This window comes from Mustelus asterias, chromosome 13 (assembly GCF_964213995.1).
Source record: "Mustelus asterias chromosome 13, sMusAst1.hap1.1, whole genome shotgun sequence".
NCBI lineage: Eukaryota > Metazoa > Chordata > Chondrichthyes > Carcharhiniformes > Triakidae > Mustelus > Mustelus asterias.
In genome coordinates, this window is record NC_135813.1 from 25,831,791 (window position 1) to 25,852,480 (window position 20,690).

The 20,690-nt window shown below is 43.8% G+C and overlaps 1 protein-coding gene across 2 annotated transcripts in view; it reads left to right on the forward strand.

Annotated features, from left to right (window-relative positions):
• Nucleotides 1-3,587: 3,587 nt before the first annotated feature.
• LOC144502526 (putative G-protein coupled receptor 82) overlaps nt 3,588-20,690 on the forward strand; it is a 34,799-nt gene continuing 17,696 nt past the window's right edge. The window contains exon 1 of one of the 2 annotated variants that reach the window (XM_078226584.1): nt 3,588-3,730. The gene's annotated coding sequence lies outside the window, so the exon portion shown is untranslated. Of the gene's footprint in view, nt 3,731-10,029; nt 10,199-20,690 lie in introns of those variants that run through there. The other variant, XM_078226583.1, reaches the window with a different exon arrangement.

Genomic DNA, 20,690 nt, shown 5'->3' on the forward strand with positions numbered 1-20,690 from the left:
AGGCAGGTTTAACTGAGGCAATCAAAGGTGAATTAGATGGTTATCTGAGAAGGAATTATGTGCAGGGTTATGGGGAGAAGTGGGGGGGGCGGGTGGGCAATGGTACTCGGTGAGTTGCTCATTCAGAGAGTCGGTGCAGACACAATGGGCCAAATGGCCTCATTCTGTGCTGTAGCAGTTCTGTGATTCTGCAAAATGCACCACCACCCCTTACCATGGACACGGGTATTTGTGTCACTGGGTAAATCAGAATGGTGCGCATCATCTTTATGAATATTTAGACAAGGATTGTGTGATCTTTCTTCACTGGAATGTGCCCTTGTTGTACCATCATTCAGAGAATGCAAAGAAATCATTAATGTACAAAACAGCTACCTACAAGCTCTCACGGAATTTAATTTTAGAAGTTAAACGTCAAAGAGGCTTCTTATTTAAACATAGGGAGGCAGAATTCCCCCAAGACATAGACATGCATTACCACAGCTTACTCTAATAATATTCCCCTTCCCAACCCCACCAAGAGGATTGTCTGTATCAATCTGTTATTATTAAAAATTTTGCTGAGCAGCGGGGTTTTGCCAGCGTGCTGAGCCCCGTCGCCTTGTATGAAAGTGTGAAATATGCCCCCTTGATTTTTTTTTGGCCGAGTGTCGTAATATCTGGAAAGAAAACTGACTGTTTTCTCACCAGAAACTACACTTTGCCATTGTTTAGTAAGATTAAGATTTCGCCTGATAAGACACAATATTTGAGGGGCATAGGTGAGGTAGATAGTCAACATCCTTTCCCAAAGGTAGGGGAGTTTAAAACTAGAGAGCAGAGGTTTAAGGTGAGAGGGGGGGAGACACAAAAGTCCAGAAGGGCAATTTTTTTCACACAGAGGGTGGTGAGTGTCTGGAACAAGCTGCCAGAGGCAGTAGTAGAGGCGGGTACAATTTTGTCTTTTAAAAAGCATGTAGACAGTTACATGGATAAGATGGGCATCGAGGGATATGGGCCAAACGTGAGCAATTGGGGCTAGCTTAATGGTAAAAACAGGGTGGCATGGACAGGTTGGGCCGAAGGGGCTGTTTCCCTGCTGTAAACCTCTACGACTCCATGACTTTTATATAGAACATATAGAACAGTACAGCACAGTACAGGCCCTTCGGCCCTCGATGTTGTGCCGAGCTTTGTCCGAAACCAAGATCAAGCTATCCCACTCCCTATCATTCTGCTGTGCTCCATGTACCTATCCAATAACCGCTTGAAAGTTCCTAAAGTGTCCAAATCCACTATCACAGCAGGCAGTCCATTCCACACCCCAACCACTCTCTGAGTAAAGAACCTATCTCGGACATCCCTCCTATATCTCCCTCCATGAACCTTATAGTTATGCGCCCTACTAACAGCTACATCCACCCGAGGAAATAGTCTTTGAATGTCCACTCTATCTGTCCCCCTCATCATCTTATAAACCTCTATTAAGTCGTCTCTCATCCTCCTCCGCTCTAAAGAGAAAATCCCTAGCTCCTTCACCCTTCCTCATAAGACCTACCCTCCAAACCAGGCAGCATCCTGGTAAATCTCCTTTGCACTCTCTCCAATGCTTCCACATCCTTCTTATAGTGAGGTGACCAGAACTGCACACAATATTCCAAATGTGGTCTCACCAAGGTCCTGTACAGTTGCAGCATAACCACATGGCTCTTAAACTCAAACCCCCTGTTAATAAACGCTAACACACTATAGGCCTTCTTCACAGCTCTATCCACTTGAGTGGCAACCTTCAGAGATCTGTGGATATGAACCCCAAGATCTCTCTGTTCCTCCACATTGCTCAGAACCCTGCCTTTGACCCTGTAATCCGCATTCAAATTTGTCCTACCAAAATGAATCACCTCGCACTTATCAGGGTTAAAATCCATCTGCCATTTTTCGGCCCAGCTCTGCATCCTATCAATGTCTCTTTGCAGCCTACAACAGCCCTCCACCTCATCCACTACTCCACCAATCTTGGTGTCATCAGCAAATTTACTGACCCACCCTTCAGCCCTCTCCTCCTAGTCATTGATAAAAATCACCAATAGCAGAGGACCCAGCACTGATCCCTGTGGTACACCGCTTGTCTCCAGTCTGAAAAATTTCCATCTACCACCACCCTCTGTCTTCTATGAGATGAGATTACTTATCCAATCGGCCAAATTTCCCTCTATCCCACATCTCTTTACTTTCTTCATGAGCCGACCATGGGGAACCTTATCAAACGCCTTACTAAAATCCATGTATACGACATCAACTGCTCTACCTTCATCCACACACTTAGTTACCTCCTCAAAGAATTCAATCAAATTTGTGCGGCTAGACTTACCCTTCACGAATCCATGTTGACTATCCCGGATTAAGCTGCATCTTTCCAAATAGTCATAAATCCTATCCATCAGGACCTTTTCCATTAACTTACCGACCACTGAAGTAAGACCAACCGGCCTATAATTACCAGGGTCATTCCTATTTCCTTTCTTGAACAGAGGAACAACATTCGCCACTCTCCAGTCCTCTGGCACTATCCTCGTGGACAGTAAGGACCAAAAGATCAAAGCCAAAGGCTCTGCAATCTCATCCCTTGCCTCCCAAAGAATCCTAGGATATATCCCATCTGGCCCAGGGGACTTATCGACCCTCAGGTTTTTCAAAATTGCTAATACATCTTCTCTCAGAACATCTACCTCTTCCAGCCTATCAGCCTGTATCACACTCTCATCCTCAAAAACATGGTCCCTCTCCTTAGTGAACACTGAAGAAAAGTATTCATTCATCGCCTCTCCTATCTCTTCTGACTCCATGCACAAGTTCCCACTACTATTCTTTTATCTTCAATTGGTCAATGCTAATCTTCATCCATGAGTATGTGAGAATGGAAACATGTTCAGTCATCAGCACCAATACCATCATCTCCCACACAACCAAAACCAAACTGCAGCGGGGGCGGGAGGGGGGTGGTGGGGGGGGGGCATAATTAACAGCACACTACTTCACACCACAAACATAGGTGAACAATTTTACATAGTGAGGGATGAGAAATGATCATTTGAGACATGACACAAGCTGGTGCAGTTAAAAGCTTTTTAATATTAAGTGGCAAAAAAAAACAAAGATGATTTCACAGATTGAACCAGAATATATATCTACCCTGTTGGACCTTTGACTATTCACAAAGTGCAGGGAGAGGTGAGTCCAATATTCTGCATACGGTAAGGCAATAGCCAAATATTCTCTTATATAATACTTTTTGAAGACAAGCTAAATATTTTGACCCAGAAATGTAAATAGAAGATAAAAGGCAATAAAAATGTTTACAGGCATTGCAATTGTTTTCAACTTTTGTCTTTTCTTTAAATACAAGGCAACTAGGTACATCCCATCTGTTTGTGGGCAGGGAAATTTCGTTTTGCACTGGCACTTGTGGTAGAGTGTGTTTTTCCGTGGGCAGTCTCTCTGGCAGTCACTGGCACACAGCTTTCTTACTCAGACCTGTTGCACAACCTAAGCACCTCATAGTAGAGCCTGGTTTCCCCATTTGACGAGTTCTCTTGAGTGTGAGCTGTCGAACTTTCTTCATATTGAGCGACACCGCCACTGCATGAGGATTTTACTTTAAGAGCTGTGGTGTTTACTTGTCCACAAGCTTGGGCAGGATAAGTGTGGTCTATTGGACCTCCGAATAGTCTGATACAAACTGGAGAGAGGGGTAAGTGCAAAATTCTTCATGTCTGAAGCTCACATCCATATATATATTTTTGAAAACACAGAATTTTACAATCATCAACATTTAATATAAATTGCCAGGTAATATTGCTACAAATTATATGTTGCAATATTCTCATTTAAAAGGAAATAAATACACTTCATTGTTTGCATGCACAGAATTTCTGTTCACCAGTCTCGGCGATAAAAGCAAATGCCGATGAGTGAAAAATTTCAGTGCATATTTTAATCTGAAGTTTGACTTCACTGTGGTCTGAGTGAATCGACCGTTAATTGTATGGGGAAAGACAGGAAATCTGTAGCCAAATTTTGTGGGTTTAAGAACAATTTCTGGACGGATGCGGGGTGGGGGGTGGGGGGGGGCGGTGGTGCAGGGGGAGAAAGGTTTCCTCTATTTGGGTTATCTGTACTGAAGCAAAAAAAAAACATGTTCTTTGCGATGTTGCCACAAATACTGAGGGAGTTTCTCACCCACCCTGGTTGGGGGGGGGGGGGGGGGGGACGGCAAAGGAAAGGTGAAGGAATAATATATAAAAGTGGAGAGAACACGTGCTGAAAATGAGTCTTCTTCCTCAGCTGAGCAGTTCTAATTGTTCATTTCCCCTTTTGAAATTCTATAAGACCTGTCTGCACGACATGAAAAGGATGGTGATGAGTTTTTTTATACGGATCCTTAAATGATGGGCTTTTCACAAACTGAGCAGGGCGTCAAAGGTTGCTGACAATCCTCTCTGCTTTTTGGCTGAGGTCAAGCATCAGATTAAGCCGAAGATCAGGTGCAATGCTTTACCCTGTCACCCGTGTCTCCCTGGTGGGGACCGTGAATTGGATTCAATTTGGATTGGTTAGTGGAGCAAGCAAGGAGATGGATTAACGGTTTGCCCCGTCCACTCTGAGCATTGCCTTTGGGACTTTGAGAATAGAGTCAGTTTTTGTATTAAATCGCAAAGTATAATCCTATTTTTGGACTGCTGACATGTTTCCACCACTTCACGACCTGGGTCCACGAATAGTGGGGTTGAATATGAGCGATGTATTTATCATTCAATTGTATTCTCATTAGCAACACCGAGTTGTAGACTAATTAGCTGCTGTTAACAGGAAAGAAGATGGACACGAGAATCACAGGCACTCAAAGTTGCCAGTGGCTTGGGAAGGAACAGAGAAGCTTTACTTGTAATAATGAAAGTTAAGTGAATGAACTAGGCGGTTTTAGCACACAATAAACGGACTTACCATTTAACAATAGAACCAGGACAGAAGGGTTTCCTATTATTTGATGACTTGAGTCATCCTTTTTTTCCTTAGCTTGCAGAAAGCAAACAATTTGAATCAGAAATGACTATTTAATAGGCTGAATCAGGGCATTACTGTACATTGAGTCTTTGAGGGTGAGGAGTCCCTGTTTATTTAATTCTGCAGTAAGAAGTCTCACAACTCCAGGTTAAAACCCAACAGGTTTATTTGGAATCACGAGCTTACAGAGCGCTGCTCCTTCATCAGGTGAGTTTTCTGATGAAGGAGCAGCGCTCTGTAAGCTTGTGATTCCAAATAAACCTGTTGCACTTTAACCTGGTGTTGCAAGACTTCTTACTGTGACCACCCCAGTCCAACATCAGCATCTCCATATCATTTAACATCCAGGTGGGCCAAGAGTATCCACTTTGAGTGCAATTAGAGATCCAGACATTAATTACACACAAAATTACACGAACCTTAAGATGTTATTCTTGCTCAAACAGCCACTCAAGTTCATTTGCTTGCTGCCAAATATAAAATCTTCCATGAAACAACACAATCCCAGTGTCATAGATTGTAAAACTGCATTAAAAATATTTCTTAAACTATTGAACCTGATACGATTTACTAATACAGCTGAAAATGGATTTATCACAGAGTGGGCGTTTTTAATTACTTTTGTTTTTAATCACCCACCGCCTGTGTGAAACCCAGTTTTAAATAGCGGAATAATCTATGTAGAACAATTAACTAATTTTAATTACATACTGTCCTCAGTTTCTTAGTAAATCAAGAATATTTCAATATGCGCCTATTAGAGCCCTTGCACCTAACAAGCTTAAATTTTACAGCCTCCTGAAAGGGTGCAATTAGCAGAACCTCAGAATGACTGTAAGCCCTATCTGGGAGCATGACTAAAGTAAAGTTAAAAGTTTATTAATAGTCACACGTAGGCTTATATTAACACTGTGGATGGGGCCGGCTTCTAATGTGATATTTAAATTGGTGTAATGATTGCCTAAATGGTTCCGGATGTAATTTACGTTTAAAATGCGCCGATTCTTTGCAATGGTTTGGCTAATTTCAAGCGAATTGCATTAAAGGAAAGTGCCACCTTGTGGGATATCCAGGCATTGTTGTATAAACTGGTCCCAAATCATAACTTTAATCTATTCACAGGAATATTTATCGCCCATTCTTAACTGCCCTCTAATTCAAAAGGGCATTTAAGAGTCAACCACACTGCCGTGGATCTGGAGCCACATGTAGGCCAGACCAGGTGAGGATCAACCAGATGGGTTTTTACCACAAGGTTAGGTTGATTGGCCATGCTAAACTGATCCTTACTGTCAGGGAGATCTGCAGAGTAAATATGTGGGGTTACGGGGCTGGGTGGGATTGTTGCCAGTGTAGGCTCAATGGACCAAATGGCCTCCTTTTGCATGTAGGGATTCTATGACAATGGTTTCAATTCCAGATTTTTATTGAATTCAAATTTCACCCTCTGCCGTGGTGGGATTTGAACCCTGGCCCCCAGATCTTGCCCCAGGTCTCTGGATTACTAGTTCAACGTCAATACCACTACGCCACCACCTCCCATGTACACCACCATCACCCCTGGAGCTTGCCTCATGGTGCTTTGGTTTGGTGTAAGCTGCAGTTTACTGACTTGAGAATTGTTAAACATCTCATTGACTTTTTACTATTAAAATTGGATGAGCAGACAGAGTTGGCCAATTAGATTGGGAGAATGGGTTAAAAGGTAGGATGGTGGAGAAACAGTGACAGACATTTAAGGAGCTATTTAATAATTCCCAAGAAAGGCTGTATGAGAAGGAAACACCATTTGTGGCTAACTAAAGAAGTTAAGGATGGTATCAAATTGAAAGAAAATGCACACAATATTATGACGATTAATGGAGGGTCAGAAGGTAGGACAAATTTTAGAAACCAGCAAAGAATTGTGAATAGAAATGAGGGCGAAGTTAGACCATGAGAGAAAGCTGACTAGAAATATAAAAATTGAGAATGTGTGGATGATCTTACCAAAGCAATACTAAGTGCCGAATGAGCGTGAAAATGGGAGAGAATCGCACCCATTTATTTGGGCGAGTTTCCAAACGCAATCTTTTGGCACGTAGAAAAAAAAGAGGCAAAATGTGATTCTGCCAGGAGGGGAAGTGGATGAAGCCTATTCCAACCAGGAAGCCGACTGCTGAGCTGTTGGGGCGCCATTGCATTGGTACCCTGATCTCACAGTGCACTGTGTACAGTGTGTAAAAACTGGGAGATCTATCACTTCCTCTGGACATCACATTTCCTCGCCCCCAATCACCACCCCGGACTCCACCCACCCCATCCCCCACCAATTGCTCCCACTACCCTGGATAGTAACCTCCAATGCCGCCCCCCCCCCACCCTCGGATCGCCACACTGGCTAATCATCACCCTAACACCTCCCTCCTGGCCGATTGCTGCCCCGATCCCCCAAGCCAGTAAGATCACCCCCTAAGAGTTTCTATGATTATATTAAAAGGAAAAGAGTAGCTAAAGTGAGTGTTGACCGCTTAAAAGATGAGATTCGGGAATTAGTAATGGGAAGCAAGAACAGGTATTTTGTATCAATCTTCACTGTAAAAACGTCCCACAATTTTATTGAATGGTGGAACCGACTTGAGGGGCTGAATGACTTCCTCTTGCTCCTGGTTCCGATGATTCTGTAGTCATCCTTTCAACTAGCAAGAGAGAGAGAGGGAGCGTATAACTCTGTTTCTCTCACAGGGTAATGGACTCAAAACTTGTGAGAAAAGTGTGAAAAATTTGAAGTCCCCAATTTCCTTTTCATACCTCAAGAGCTCATTAATCAGATCATCATCAAAAGTGTTTTCATCTATAATCGGTGTCAAGACCTGATTGCTATTTTTTGTGATTTTTGTGGTCTCACCTGTCTCCTAAGTCAGGCATTACTCACTTCAGCTCTGATTTTGTGTAGATAATGACTCCACAGACATGAGCTGACCCCATCAAATTGCACTGCAAGGTGGAAACAAAAATGGCGCAAAGTTTCCAGCAAACTTATAACAATGACAGGATTTGTCAAATGCTACCAGCCCAGCAAGTTGGAATTGCATTAGAAAACTGAGCAGGTGGAATCATAGAATCCCTACAGTGCAGAAAGAGGCCATTCGGCCCATCGAGTCTGCACCGACCACAATCCCACCCGGGCCCTATTCCCGTAACCCCGTATATTCACCCTGCTAATCCCCCCCGCCACTAGGGTCAATTTACCATGGCCAATCAACCTAACCCGCACATCTTCGAACTGTGGAAGGAAACGGGAGCACCCGGAGGAAGCCCACGCAGAAACAAGGAGAATGTGCAAACTCCACACAGACAGTGACTCGAGGCTGGAATTGAACCCAGGGCCCCTGGCGCTGTGAGGCACCAGTGCTAACCACTGTGCCACCCAGATGCACCTGTAACATTCATGTTTCTTGATATGAAAACAATATACACAAAGCATATGTAATCTTCTAGAAGGGAAAAAACAGTTTGGACTAGTATTCTTATTTCCCAGGTTTTACTGGCGTTCCATTTTAAAGCATGCAAGACCAGTTCGGACCAATATTCTTAATTCCCCATTTTTATTTCCATGTCAACTCACTGAACAGAAACAAAGGCCGGGATAACAGTTTGATGAGCCAGATTAAGAAATCACTGACGGTCAGTTCCACAAGAGATAAATACATGTTAAGCCAGGGAAGCGATGGCCTAGTGATATTATCGCTTGTCTATCAATCGAGAAACTCAGCTAATGTTCTGGGGACCCGGGTTCAAATCGTGCCATGGCAGATGGTGGAATTTGAATTCAATATAAGATATCTGGAATTAGGAATCTACCGATGACCATAAAAGCAGAGATGTCTTGCTACATCTGTACAGGGCATTGGTGAGGCCGCAGCTGGAATACTGTGCGCAGTATTGGTCCCCTTATTTGCGGAAGGATATATTGGCCTTGGAGGGAGTGCAGAGAAGGTTCACCAGGTTGATACCAGAGATGAGGGGTGTTGATTATGAGGAGAGACTAAGCAGATTGGGTTTGTACTCGTTGGAATTTAGAAGGCTGAGGGGGGATCTTATAGAGACCTATAAGATAATGAAGGGGCTGGATAGGGTAGAGGTGGAGAGATTCTTTCCACTTAGAAAAGAAGCTAGAACTAGAGGGCACAGCCTCAAAATAAAGGGGGGTCAGTTTAGGACAGAGTTGGGGAGGAACTTCTTCTCTCAGAGGGTGGTGAATCTCTGGAATTCTCTGCCCACTGAAGTGGTGGAGGTTACCTCGTTGAATATGTTTAAATCACGGATAGATGGATTCCTGATCGGTAAGGGAATTAGGGGTTATAGGGATCAGGCGGGTAAGTGGAACTGATCCACTTCAGATCAGCCATGATCTTATTGAATGGCGGGGCAGGCTCGAGGGGCTAGATGGCCTACTCCTGCTCCTATTTCTTATGTTCTTATGTTCTTATAAAACTGTTATCAGAAAAACTCATCTGGTTCACTCTTGGGTCACTGTCTGTGCGGAGTCTGCACGTTTTCCCCGTGTCTATGTGGGTTTCCTCCAGGTCCTCCCACTGTCCGAAAAACGTGCTGAATAGGTGGATTGGCCATGCTAAATTCTCCCTCAGTGTACCCGAACAGGCGCCGGAGTGTTGCGAATCGGGGATTTTCACAGTAACTTCATTGCAATGTTACTGTAAGCCTACTTGTGACACTAATAAATAAACTGAAACTTAATGTCCTTCAGGGAAGGAGATCTGCCTTCCTTACCTGGTCTGGCTACATGTGACTCCAGCAATGTGGTTGACTCTCAACAGCCCTCAGGCAATAAATGCTGGCTAGCCAGTGACACCCACGAATGAATAAAAAAAACCACAACAACTTTGCAAAGGAACAATTTAATATTTTTGATCGATTAAAAAATTTTCTACCTCAGCTGAGCTCAATTATTCTCAATTCTATGATAATGGCATTGTTATCATCTACTTTTACAATCTGAATGGGTTAATTTATCCGACATAATTCGGTAAATTTTAAAGTTTTTTTTACTGTAGAGGTCAGTCAGTAGTTATGATGTTGACGGAAGACTCCAGTTTGACTTACAAGTCAAGTGTTTGATGTATCGTCACCATTTCAGCTGAAATCTGCCAGGGTGAGAGAATATCATTTTCAATTACAGTAACACTATTTCAGGCAACTGAAACTACTTGGCATGTTGCTTTTAGAAAAACCTACCAGTGGTGCAAACCCTTTCAGACGAGCAATGAACAGAATGTGATTTTCTGCTTTTATTCTTTGTTAGATTTCGGTGACAGTCCAATACAAATTACTTTAATTATTATGCACACATTTAATAACATTTAAAACATTTAATAATGTGGTCAGCAAGACAAGGATACCCATGGGAATCTTCAACTTTTAGAATTCAATGGAATTCAATATTTTGAATGCTCAATGGACCCTGATCAACGGTTCAACGTCAGAGGAGCATCATTAATGATCATTAATGATATGTATTTGAACACGACCACTGAGACTGGCATTTAGCATGGACTGAAATTGTTTTCTACTGCAATTCTCCATCAACCATAATTTGTTTTTATTCTTTCATGGGAGGATTTATTGTCCATCCCTAATTGCCTTTGCAGGGGCATTTTTTTAAGAGTCAGTCACATTGCTGTGGGTCTGGAGCCACATGTAGGCCAGACCAGATAAGGACGGCAGATTTCCTTCCCTAAAGGGACATTAGTGAACCAGGTGGGGTGTTACGACAGTTGTTACGACCATGGTTTCATGGTCATGAATCCGGGCGGCACGGTGGTTAGCACTGCTGCCTCACAGCGCCAAGGACCCGGGTTTGATTCCCGCCTTGGGTCACTGTCTGTGTGCAGTTTGCACATTCTCCCCGTGTCTACGTGGGTTTCCACTGGGTGCTCCGCTTTCGTCCCACAGTCCAAAGATGTGCAGGCTAGGTGGATTGGCCATGCTAAATTGCCCCTTAGTGTCAGGGGAATGAGTTGGGTAAATACGTGGAGTTATGGGGATAGGGCCTGGTTGGGATTGTGGTCGGTGCAGGCTCGATGGGCCGAATGGCCTCCTTCTGCACTGAAGGGAATCTATGAATACATTTTTCATTCCAGATATTTTTAATTCTAATTTCACCATCTGCCGTGGTGGGATTTGAACCTGGGTCCCCAGAGCATTACCCTGGATCTTTGGATTACTCGTCTAGTGACAATACCACTACGCCACCTCCTCCCCTATTAATGGGACGGATGTTGCCCAAATGTTGCTTCTAACAGAATGCTGATAATCCTCAGAGAAAGCAAGCATTTTCCTCCATCTGTCAGTACTGAACTTGACCAACCAATCCATTGGACAGTTCCTCATTTTATGTTTTGTTTGCAGTTTTTGCAGCTAAAGGCTGCTGCTAAATAGGTAACTTTAAATAATGCTTCATAAAGTACAGTTTACAAGCATAAGATTGCTTTATATTACATAGATAGATATTGTTAGGTATTGTTAGGTACATAATACAAACTCCCAGGTATCACTGAGCTTCCAAACTAAAGTCTATGATTGGGATCTAGTGTAGACTATATACCACCTATGTGAATATTTGCGGCCCTAAATATGCTTCCTTATCTCAATTTTATCCCTTTCCTGCCTGAAAATGACAACAGTGCTGGAGGCTATTTATATTTTGCACTCTTCGTGACTGAGTTCAGATGTGAGCATTGACGAACTATTGAACCCTGACACGCACTCGCACTCACAGAAACACACACAGACACACACACAGACACGCACACACACACACACGCGCACACACTCACGCACACAGACACACACACAGAAACACACACGCACAAACACTCACGCACAGACACACACACGCACACACTCACGCACACAGACACACACACAGATACACACACAGATACACACACGCACACACACTCACACACAGACACACACACGCACACACAGATACACACACGCACACACAGATACACACACACACACACAGATACACACACGCACACACACTCATGCACACAGACACACACACACAGATACACACATGCGTACACACACAGACACACACACACACACTCACGCACACACACACACACAGATATACACACGCGCACACACACAGATGCACACACACTCACACAGACACACACTCACACACTCATGCACACAGACACACACACACACAGACACACACAGAGACATGCACAGACACACACACGCACACACTCATGCACACAGACACACACACAGACATACACACAGACACACGCACAGACACACACACAGACATGCACAGGCACACACACACACAGACGCGCACAGACACACACACACACACACACACGTGCACATACTCACGCACACAGACACACACACACGCACACAGGCAGTACCCTGGCTGATTATTTTTCTTTTATGCTTTTCATATTCGACCTACACCAAACACAGAATGCCTGCTGTTGCGCCAGCTTTGATTAGATAAAACCCAAAAAGTAATTAAATGAAGAATATTAAAATGAAACTGAAGGCAGAATTCGCCCTGCTGCCTGCCCCAGGGCTTTGTTTTAAATTGCAGCAAAGCTCCCACGACACAACTGTTACCAGTGGAAAAGAAAATGAGACGCATGCTAAAATAAAATTCAGATTCAAATTTCAAAATTCAAATTTAATTAGACAGAGCTATCTTAGGGCACATTGACACGGCAACCACTTCAGTTCTGGTTGCGTTAAAGCAGATCCCCATTTACATTGCCTGGTTCATGCCTGCACTGTTTAGGTGTGAGCTCTGGGACACACCAGTATACATTACAAAGAACAAAGAACGGTACAGAACAGGAACAGGCCCTTCTGCCCACAAAGCCTGTGCCAGCTCATGACACCTTCTAAACTAAAGACCTTTTGCCTCTACGTGGTCCATATCCCTCTATTCCCTGCCTATTCATGTATCTGTCAAGATGCCTCTTGAACATTGCACAACTCTCTCCCCGACAAAAAATTAAATCCTTCACAGACAACAGGAAAAGGAAGAGGAATCTATTCTCTAAAGGTCTGTTTGAAGAAGTACCTGGGAGGTCCTTGCGAACTTTCCAAACCAGGGTTGGCATCATTCATTCCATTCAGTGCCAAAGCTGTGCTGACGACAGAGGCCTGAATTCTCCGACCTCACCCGTCAAATTCTCCGTTCTCCCTGGCAGCGGTGGTGGGGTGAACGACATCAGAGAATTCTGGCCGGAGTTTCTCAATCCACTTTGCTCCACAGGTCAGTTCAGTTACAAACAGTCTGAAAAGGGAGAATTTATAACAGAGAACAAGGAAATGGCAGAGCAATCAAACAACTACTTTCACAGCGGATTATACAAATAACTTCCCAGAAATGCTAGGGAACCAAGGAGGGAGAAGGAGGAATTGAAGGAAATTAATATTCATAGAAAAATAGTGCCGGAGAAATGAATGGGACTGAGAGCTGATAAATCCTCAGGGCCTGATCATCTACAATCCACGGTCTAGAGGAGGTGGCCATGGAAATAATGGGAGTGTTGGTTGTCATTTCCAAAATTCCATAGATACTAGAACAGTCCCTGCAGATTGGAGGGTGGCAAATGTAACCCAGCTATTATAAAAAAGGGTTAGGGTTAGGGTTACTGACTGGTTAGCCAAACATCAGTAATAGGGAAAATGCTGGAGTCTATTATAAAGGATGTGATAACAGGACACTTAAAAACCATCAACGAGATTCGACAAAGTCAACATTGATTTATGCAGGTGCTGTTGATGCACTTAATTGACTTCTTTGAAGATGTAACTGATTGAACAGATAAGGGTGAACCAGTGGATGTGGTGTATTTGGATTTTTAGAAAGTTTTTGATCAAGATAAAAGGTTAGTGTGCAAAAGTAAAGCACACAGAATTGGGGGTAATATAATGGCATGGATTGAGAATTGGTTAGCAAACAGAAAACAGTGTCGGAATAACTGGGATTTTTGGAAGTGACAGTCTATGGCTAGCGGGGTCCCGCAGGGATCAGTACTTGGGCCCCAGCTATTCACAATATACATCAATGATTTGGATGAGGGAACCAAAAGTACTATTCCCAAATTTGCCGATGACACAAAATTTGGTGGGAATGGGAGTGGTGAGGAGGATGTTAAGAGGCTTCAAGGAGACTTAGACAAGTTTAGTGAGTGGGCACTTACATGGCAGATTCAGTATAATGAGTAAAATGTGAAGTTATCCACTTTGGATGGAGAAACAGAATGGCAGAGTACTACTTAAATGATGGAGGTCAGGAAATGTTGGCGTACAAAGGGACCTGGATGTCCTAATGTACCAATCACCGAAAGTAAGCATGCAGTTACAGCAAACAGCTAGGAAGACAAATGTATGTTGACCTTCATTACAAGAGGACTTGAGTACAGGTGCTTTACTGCACCTGTACAAGGCCTTGGTAAAACTGAACCTGGAGTATTGTGTGCAGTTTTGGTCTCCTTGCCTATGAAATAAAAATATACTTGCCATAGAGGGAGTACAACAAACGGTCATCAGACTGATTCCTGGGATGGCAAAACTGTTGTATGAGGAGAGATTGGGTTGACTGGAGCAGTGTTCACTGGAAGGGTATCTAATTGAAACATATAAAATTCTGACAGGGCTGGGCAGACTGGATGCAGGGATGATGTTTCCTCTGGCTCAGAGGATCCAGAACAAGGGGGTCACAGTCTCAGAATATGGAGCAGGCCATTTAGGACTGAGATGAGGAGAAATTTCTTCACTCAGAGGGTGGTGAACCTGTGGAATTTGCTACCAAAGAGGGCTGGGGAGGTTGCGTCACTGAATATATTTAAGAAGGAAATAGATATATTTTTAGACTCTAAAGATGTGAAGGGATATGGGGAGAGCGCATTGACCGTGCTAAATTCTCCCTCAGTGTATCCGAACAGGCGCCAGAATGTGGTGACTAGGGGATTTTCACAGTAACTTCATTGCCGTGTTAATGTAAGCCTACTTGTGACACTAATAAATAAACTGAAACTTAATGTCCTTTGGGGAAGGAGATCTGCCTTCCTTACCTGGTCTGGCCTACTTGTGACTCTAATAAATAAACTTTAACTTTAAACTTCAACTTTACCAAAGAGAAGAAAAGCAAATTTAACAATTCATTGGATTCTGGTATTTCTTTAAAGAAACTAACATTCTACATAATGTTATCTAATTCCTCTTCTAAAAATATGCTCCATGTATAATGCAAGTCCGAAAGATATTGTTGAAATTACAAATTGCTTGGCACAGAAAACTGCGCATGGGGGAGAAATTTGCTTGCAAAGGCACCACATGGACTTGCATCAATTCCAGGGGCCTGGGGGAGGGGTGCAGTCAGTGCTGTGGCCACCCCCTGCATGGCTCAGAAGGGATTCATCTATGCTATCAAATGAGGAACGCCTAGCATAGCTTCCCATCCCAAAGAATGACATAAGTCCGCTTGGCATGGCCAGCAGCAGTGCCACGTAAAGGAATTTCTCCCCCATGACGCCCACCATCTTCCTTTATCTATGCTGCCTTCTTTTGGATCTCGACATTGTGAAATATCTGGCCCAGTGGTAGGTAGAGCTTAATGTCACATATTCATCACATGTTAACATCTATCAGTTGATTCACCCACATGTCATTCCTATTAATTGCCCTGGCATCTCTATTTAATCTGAAGAAGAGGATGTGGTGAACTCAGACGTCAGATATCAGTATTATAGGAACATAGCGTGATGGGGACTTTTCATTGTGTTGTTTGTGTTCTCTCCAAAAAGATCTGACTCTCAGTTACAAAGGCACCTTGGTACCTTTATCTGTCACAATCCAATTGTGGCAAAGGTGAAATTGACTCATTCAACACAGGCCAGGCATTGGCTTCACATTTAAGGGCAGCTCAGATGGACAGTGGTTAGCATTGCTGCCTTACAGTGGTAGGAGCCCGGGTTCAATTCTGGCCTGGGTGACTGTCTGTGTGGAGTTTGCACGTTCTCCCCGTGTCTGCGTGGGTTTCCTCCGGGTGCTCCAGTTTCCTCTCACAGTACGAAGATGTGCAGGTTAGGTTGATTGGCCAGGCTAAATGCTCCTTAGTCACGGGGACTAGCAGGGTAAATACGTGGGGTGATGGGAATAGGGCCTGGGTGGGATTGTTGTTGGTACAGGCTCGATGGGCTGAATGGCCTCCTTTTGCACTATTGGGATTCTATGACTCTATGATTCTAAAGTCCCTTAAAGGGCACAATATCTAACTGAATGTCTTCCTAATTATTTTTACCGTACCTTTTATTATTTCATATAAGTGCTGAAGCCCATAATTTTCTTTTTGAAAAATTCTTGCTTTAGGTTATCAAGATCATGCTCCTCAAAATCACATTTCAATCTCTTTGATGTGTTTTCTCGCTGATACAGAGGTACACCCAGTGAAAATACCATCCGACAAAGTTCCTTTGGCTTGTTTTCTCTGTAATTTGCATAATTTTAATGTTAAGTCAATCTGGTGAAGTCTGATTTTCAAAAATAAGCACAGGTTAGTACTTGGGCAATAAATAGATTGTTAGTGCTCATTTTAGCACCAAATTGGCTCAATAACTGTCCTCAATAGTTCCCGGTCTAAGCCGCCGCAGTTGAATTGTTCTAATATTTCTGAAGATTATTTTAGTATGTGTTGATGAAACCTGCCATAAATTACATTGGACTTTGCCACAGACGCTCTCCGGGAATTGGCCAAAGGCACATTTTAGTCACGGCAAATCTTGCCAGCATTAAGTTTATGTTCTCGTCGCAATTTTGATAATTTTCTGTGAAAATGTGTGGCACAGTGGCTAGCACTGCTGCCTCACAGCGCCAGGGACCCGGGTTCGATTCCCAGCTTGGGTCACTGTCTGTGTGGAGTCTGCACGTTCTCCCCGTGTCTGCGTGGGTTTCCTCCGGGTGCTCCGGATTCCTCCCACAGTCCAAAAGGCATGCTGGTTAGGTGCATTGGCCATGTTAAATTCTCCCTTAGCGTACCCGAACAGGCGCCGGAGTGTGGCAATTAGGAAATTTTCATAGAACTTCATTGCAGTGTTAATGTAACCCCACTTGTGACACAAATAAATAAACTAAACTAAAACTAAATTAAGTTCTCCCTCAGTGTACCCGGACAGGAGCCGGAGTGTGGTGACTAGGGGATTTTCACAGTAACTTCTTTGCAATGTTAATGTAAGCCTACTTGTGAAACTAATGAAAACAAAATAAACTGAATTCATCAAGACACAGGATAAATTTCACAAAAATGGATTGTTGACTTTTGGGGAAAGGGTAAAATTTGCAAACCAGACAGCTGCCTCGCGCTGTCGTTCTGTGGTTCATTCATTTCCATACAGGGTGCTCACTTATGTTATAACTTGCAAAAAACGCAACTCAGAGTAGGCAGACAGTTCTCTAACACGTTAAATTGGGGTCTATTTGCACTGTTTGCTTTGTTGCTTCCCCTTCTCCGTGAAATCCCTACTCCTCAGTTACATGGATAATTGGAGCACATTCTGGGGAAAGTGGGACCTGTACAAACAGGACAGTTTGCACCTGAACCAGAGGGGCACCAATATCCTGGGAGGGAAATTTGCTACGGCTCTTCGGGGGGGTTTACATTAATTTGTCAGGGGGACGGGAAAACGAGCTGCAGTCCAGAAGCCGGTGTTGAGTGTAGTGAGGTACTGAGGAGGGTATCAAGGTCGCAGGAGTGTACCGGCAGACAGGAAGGTGGGTTGAAGTGTGTCTACTTCAATGCAAGGAGCATCTGGAATAAGGTAGGTGAACTTGGAGCATGGATTGGTACTTGGGACTACGATGTTGTGGCCATTACGGAGACATGGTTAGAACAGGGACAGGAATGGTTGTTGGAAGTTCCGGGATATAGATGTTTCAGTAAGAGTAGGGAAGGTGGTAAAAGAGGTGGAGGAGTAGCATTGTTAATCAAGGATGGTTTAACGGCTGCAGAAAGGCAGTTTGAGGGGGTTCTGCCTACTGAGGTAATATGGGCTGAAGTTAGAAATAGGAAAGGAGCGGTCACGTTGTTAGGAGTTTTCTATAGGCCCCCAAATAGTAATAGAGATGTGGAGGAAGAAATTGCAAAGCAGATTATGGATAGGTGTGGAGGTCACAGGGTAGTTGTCATGAGTGACTTTAACTTTCCAAATATTGATTGGAACCTTTATAGGTCGAATGGTTCGGATGGGGCAGTTTTTGTACAGTGTGTGCAGGAGGGTTTCCTGACACAATATGTGGATAGGCCAACAAGAGGTGGGGCCACATTGGACTTGGTACTGGGTAATGAACCGGGCCAAGTGTTAGATTTGATTGTGGGAGAGCACTTTGGAGATAGTGACCACAATTCGGTGTCTTTCATTATTGCAATGGAGAGGGATAGGGCCATACGGCAGGGCAAGGTTTATAATTGGGGGAGGGGTAATTATGATGCGATTAGGCAAGAATTAGGGAGCATAAGATGGGAACAGAAACTGTCAGGGAAAGGCACAAATGAAAAGTGGAGTTTGTTCAAGGAACAAATACTGCGTGTCCTTGATAGGTATGTCCCTGTCAGGCAGGGAGGAAATGGCCGATTGAGGGAACCATGGTTCACAAAAGAGGTTGAATGTCTTGTCAAGAGGAAAAAGGAAGCATATGTAAGGATGAGAAAACAAGGTTCAGTTGGGTCACTTGAGGGTTAGAAGATAACAAGGAATGAGCTAAAAAAAAGGGCTTAGGAGAGCTAGGCGGGGGCATGAGAAGTCCTTGGCAGGTCGGATCAAGGAAAACCCCAAGGCCTTTTACTCTTATGTGAGAAATAAAAGAATGGCCAGGGTGAGGTTAGGGCTGGTCAAGGATAGTAGTGGGAACTTGTGCATGGAGTCAGAAGAGATAGGAGAGGCGATGAATGAATACTTTTCTTCAGTGTTCACTAAGGAGAGGGGCCATGTTTTTGAGGACGAGAGTGTGATACAGACTGATAGGCTGGAGGAGGTAGATGTTCTGAGGGAAGGTGTATTAGCAATTTTGAAAAACCTGAGGGTTGATAAGTCCCCTGGGCCAGATGGGATATATCCTAGGATTCTTTGGGAGGCAAGGGATGAGATTGCAGAGCCTTTGGCTTTGATCTTTGGGTCCTCACTGTCCACAGGGATAGTGCCAGAGGACTGGAGAATGGTGAATGTTGTTCCTCTGTTCAAGAAAGGAATAGGAATGACCTTGGTAATTGTAGGCCGGTTAATCTTACTTCGGTGGTCGGTAAGTTAATGGAAAAAGACCTGATGGATAGGATTCATGACCATTTGGAAAGATGCAGCGTAATCCGGGATAGTCAACACGGATTCGTGAAGGGTAAGTCTTGCCTCACAAATTTGATTGAATTCTTTGAAGAGGTAACTAAGTGTAGAAGGTAGAGCAGTTGATGTCGTATATATGGATTTTAGTAAGGCGTTTGATAAGGTTCCCCATGGTCGGCTCATGAAGAAAGTAAGGAGGTGTGGGATAGAGGGAAATTTGGCCGATTGGATAAGTAACTGGCTATCTCATAGAAGACAGAGGGTGGTGGTGGATGGAAAATTTTCAGACTGGAGACCAGTTACCAGCAGTGTACCACAAGGATCAGTGCTGGGTCCTCTGCTATTTGTGATTTTTATCAATGACTTGGAGGAGGGGGCTGAAGGGTGGGTCAGTAAATTTGCTGATGACACCAAGATTGGTGGAGTAGTGGATGAGGTGGAGGGCTGTTGTAGGCTGCAAAGAGACATTGATAGGATGCAGAGCTGGGCCGAAAAATGGCAGATGGAGTTTAAACCTGATAAGTACGAGGTGATTCATTTTGGTAGGACACATTTGAATGCGGATTACAGGGTCAACAGCAGGGTTCTGAGGAATGTGGAGGAACAGGGAGATCTTGGGGTTCATATCCACAGATCTCTGAAGGTTGCCACTCAAGTGGATAGAGCCGTGAAGCAGGCCTATTAACAGGGGATTTGAGCTTAAGAGCCGTGGGGTTATGCTGCAACTGTACAGGACCTTGGTGAGACCACATTTGGAATATTGTGTGCAGTTCTGGTCACCTCACTATAAGAAGGATGTGGAAGCATTGGAGAGAGGAGATTTAGCAGGATGCTACCTGGTTTGGAGGGTAGGTCTTATGAGGAAAGTTTGAGGGAGCTAGGGCTTTTCTCTTTAGAGCGGAGGAGGATGAGAGACGACTTAATAGAGGTTTATAAGATGATGAGGGGGATAGATAGAGTGGACGTTCAGAGATTATTTCCTCGGGTGGATGTAGCTGTTACTAGGGGGCATAACTATAAGGTTCATGGTGGGAGATATAGGAGGGATGTCCGAGGTAGGTTCTTTACTCAGAGAGTGGTTGGGGTGTGGAATGGACTGCCTGCTGTGATAGTGAAGTTGGACACTTTAGGAACTTTCAAGTGGTTATTGGATAGGCACATGGAGCGCACCAGAATGATAGGGAGTGGGATAGCTTGATCTTGGTTTCAGACAAAGCTCGGCACAACATCGAGGGCCGAAGGGCCTGTACTGTGCTGTACTGTTCTATGTTCTATGTTCCT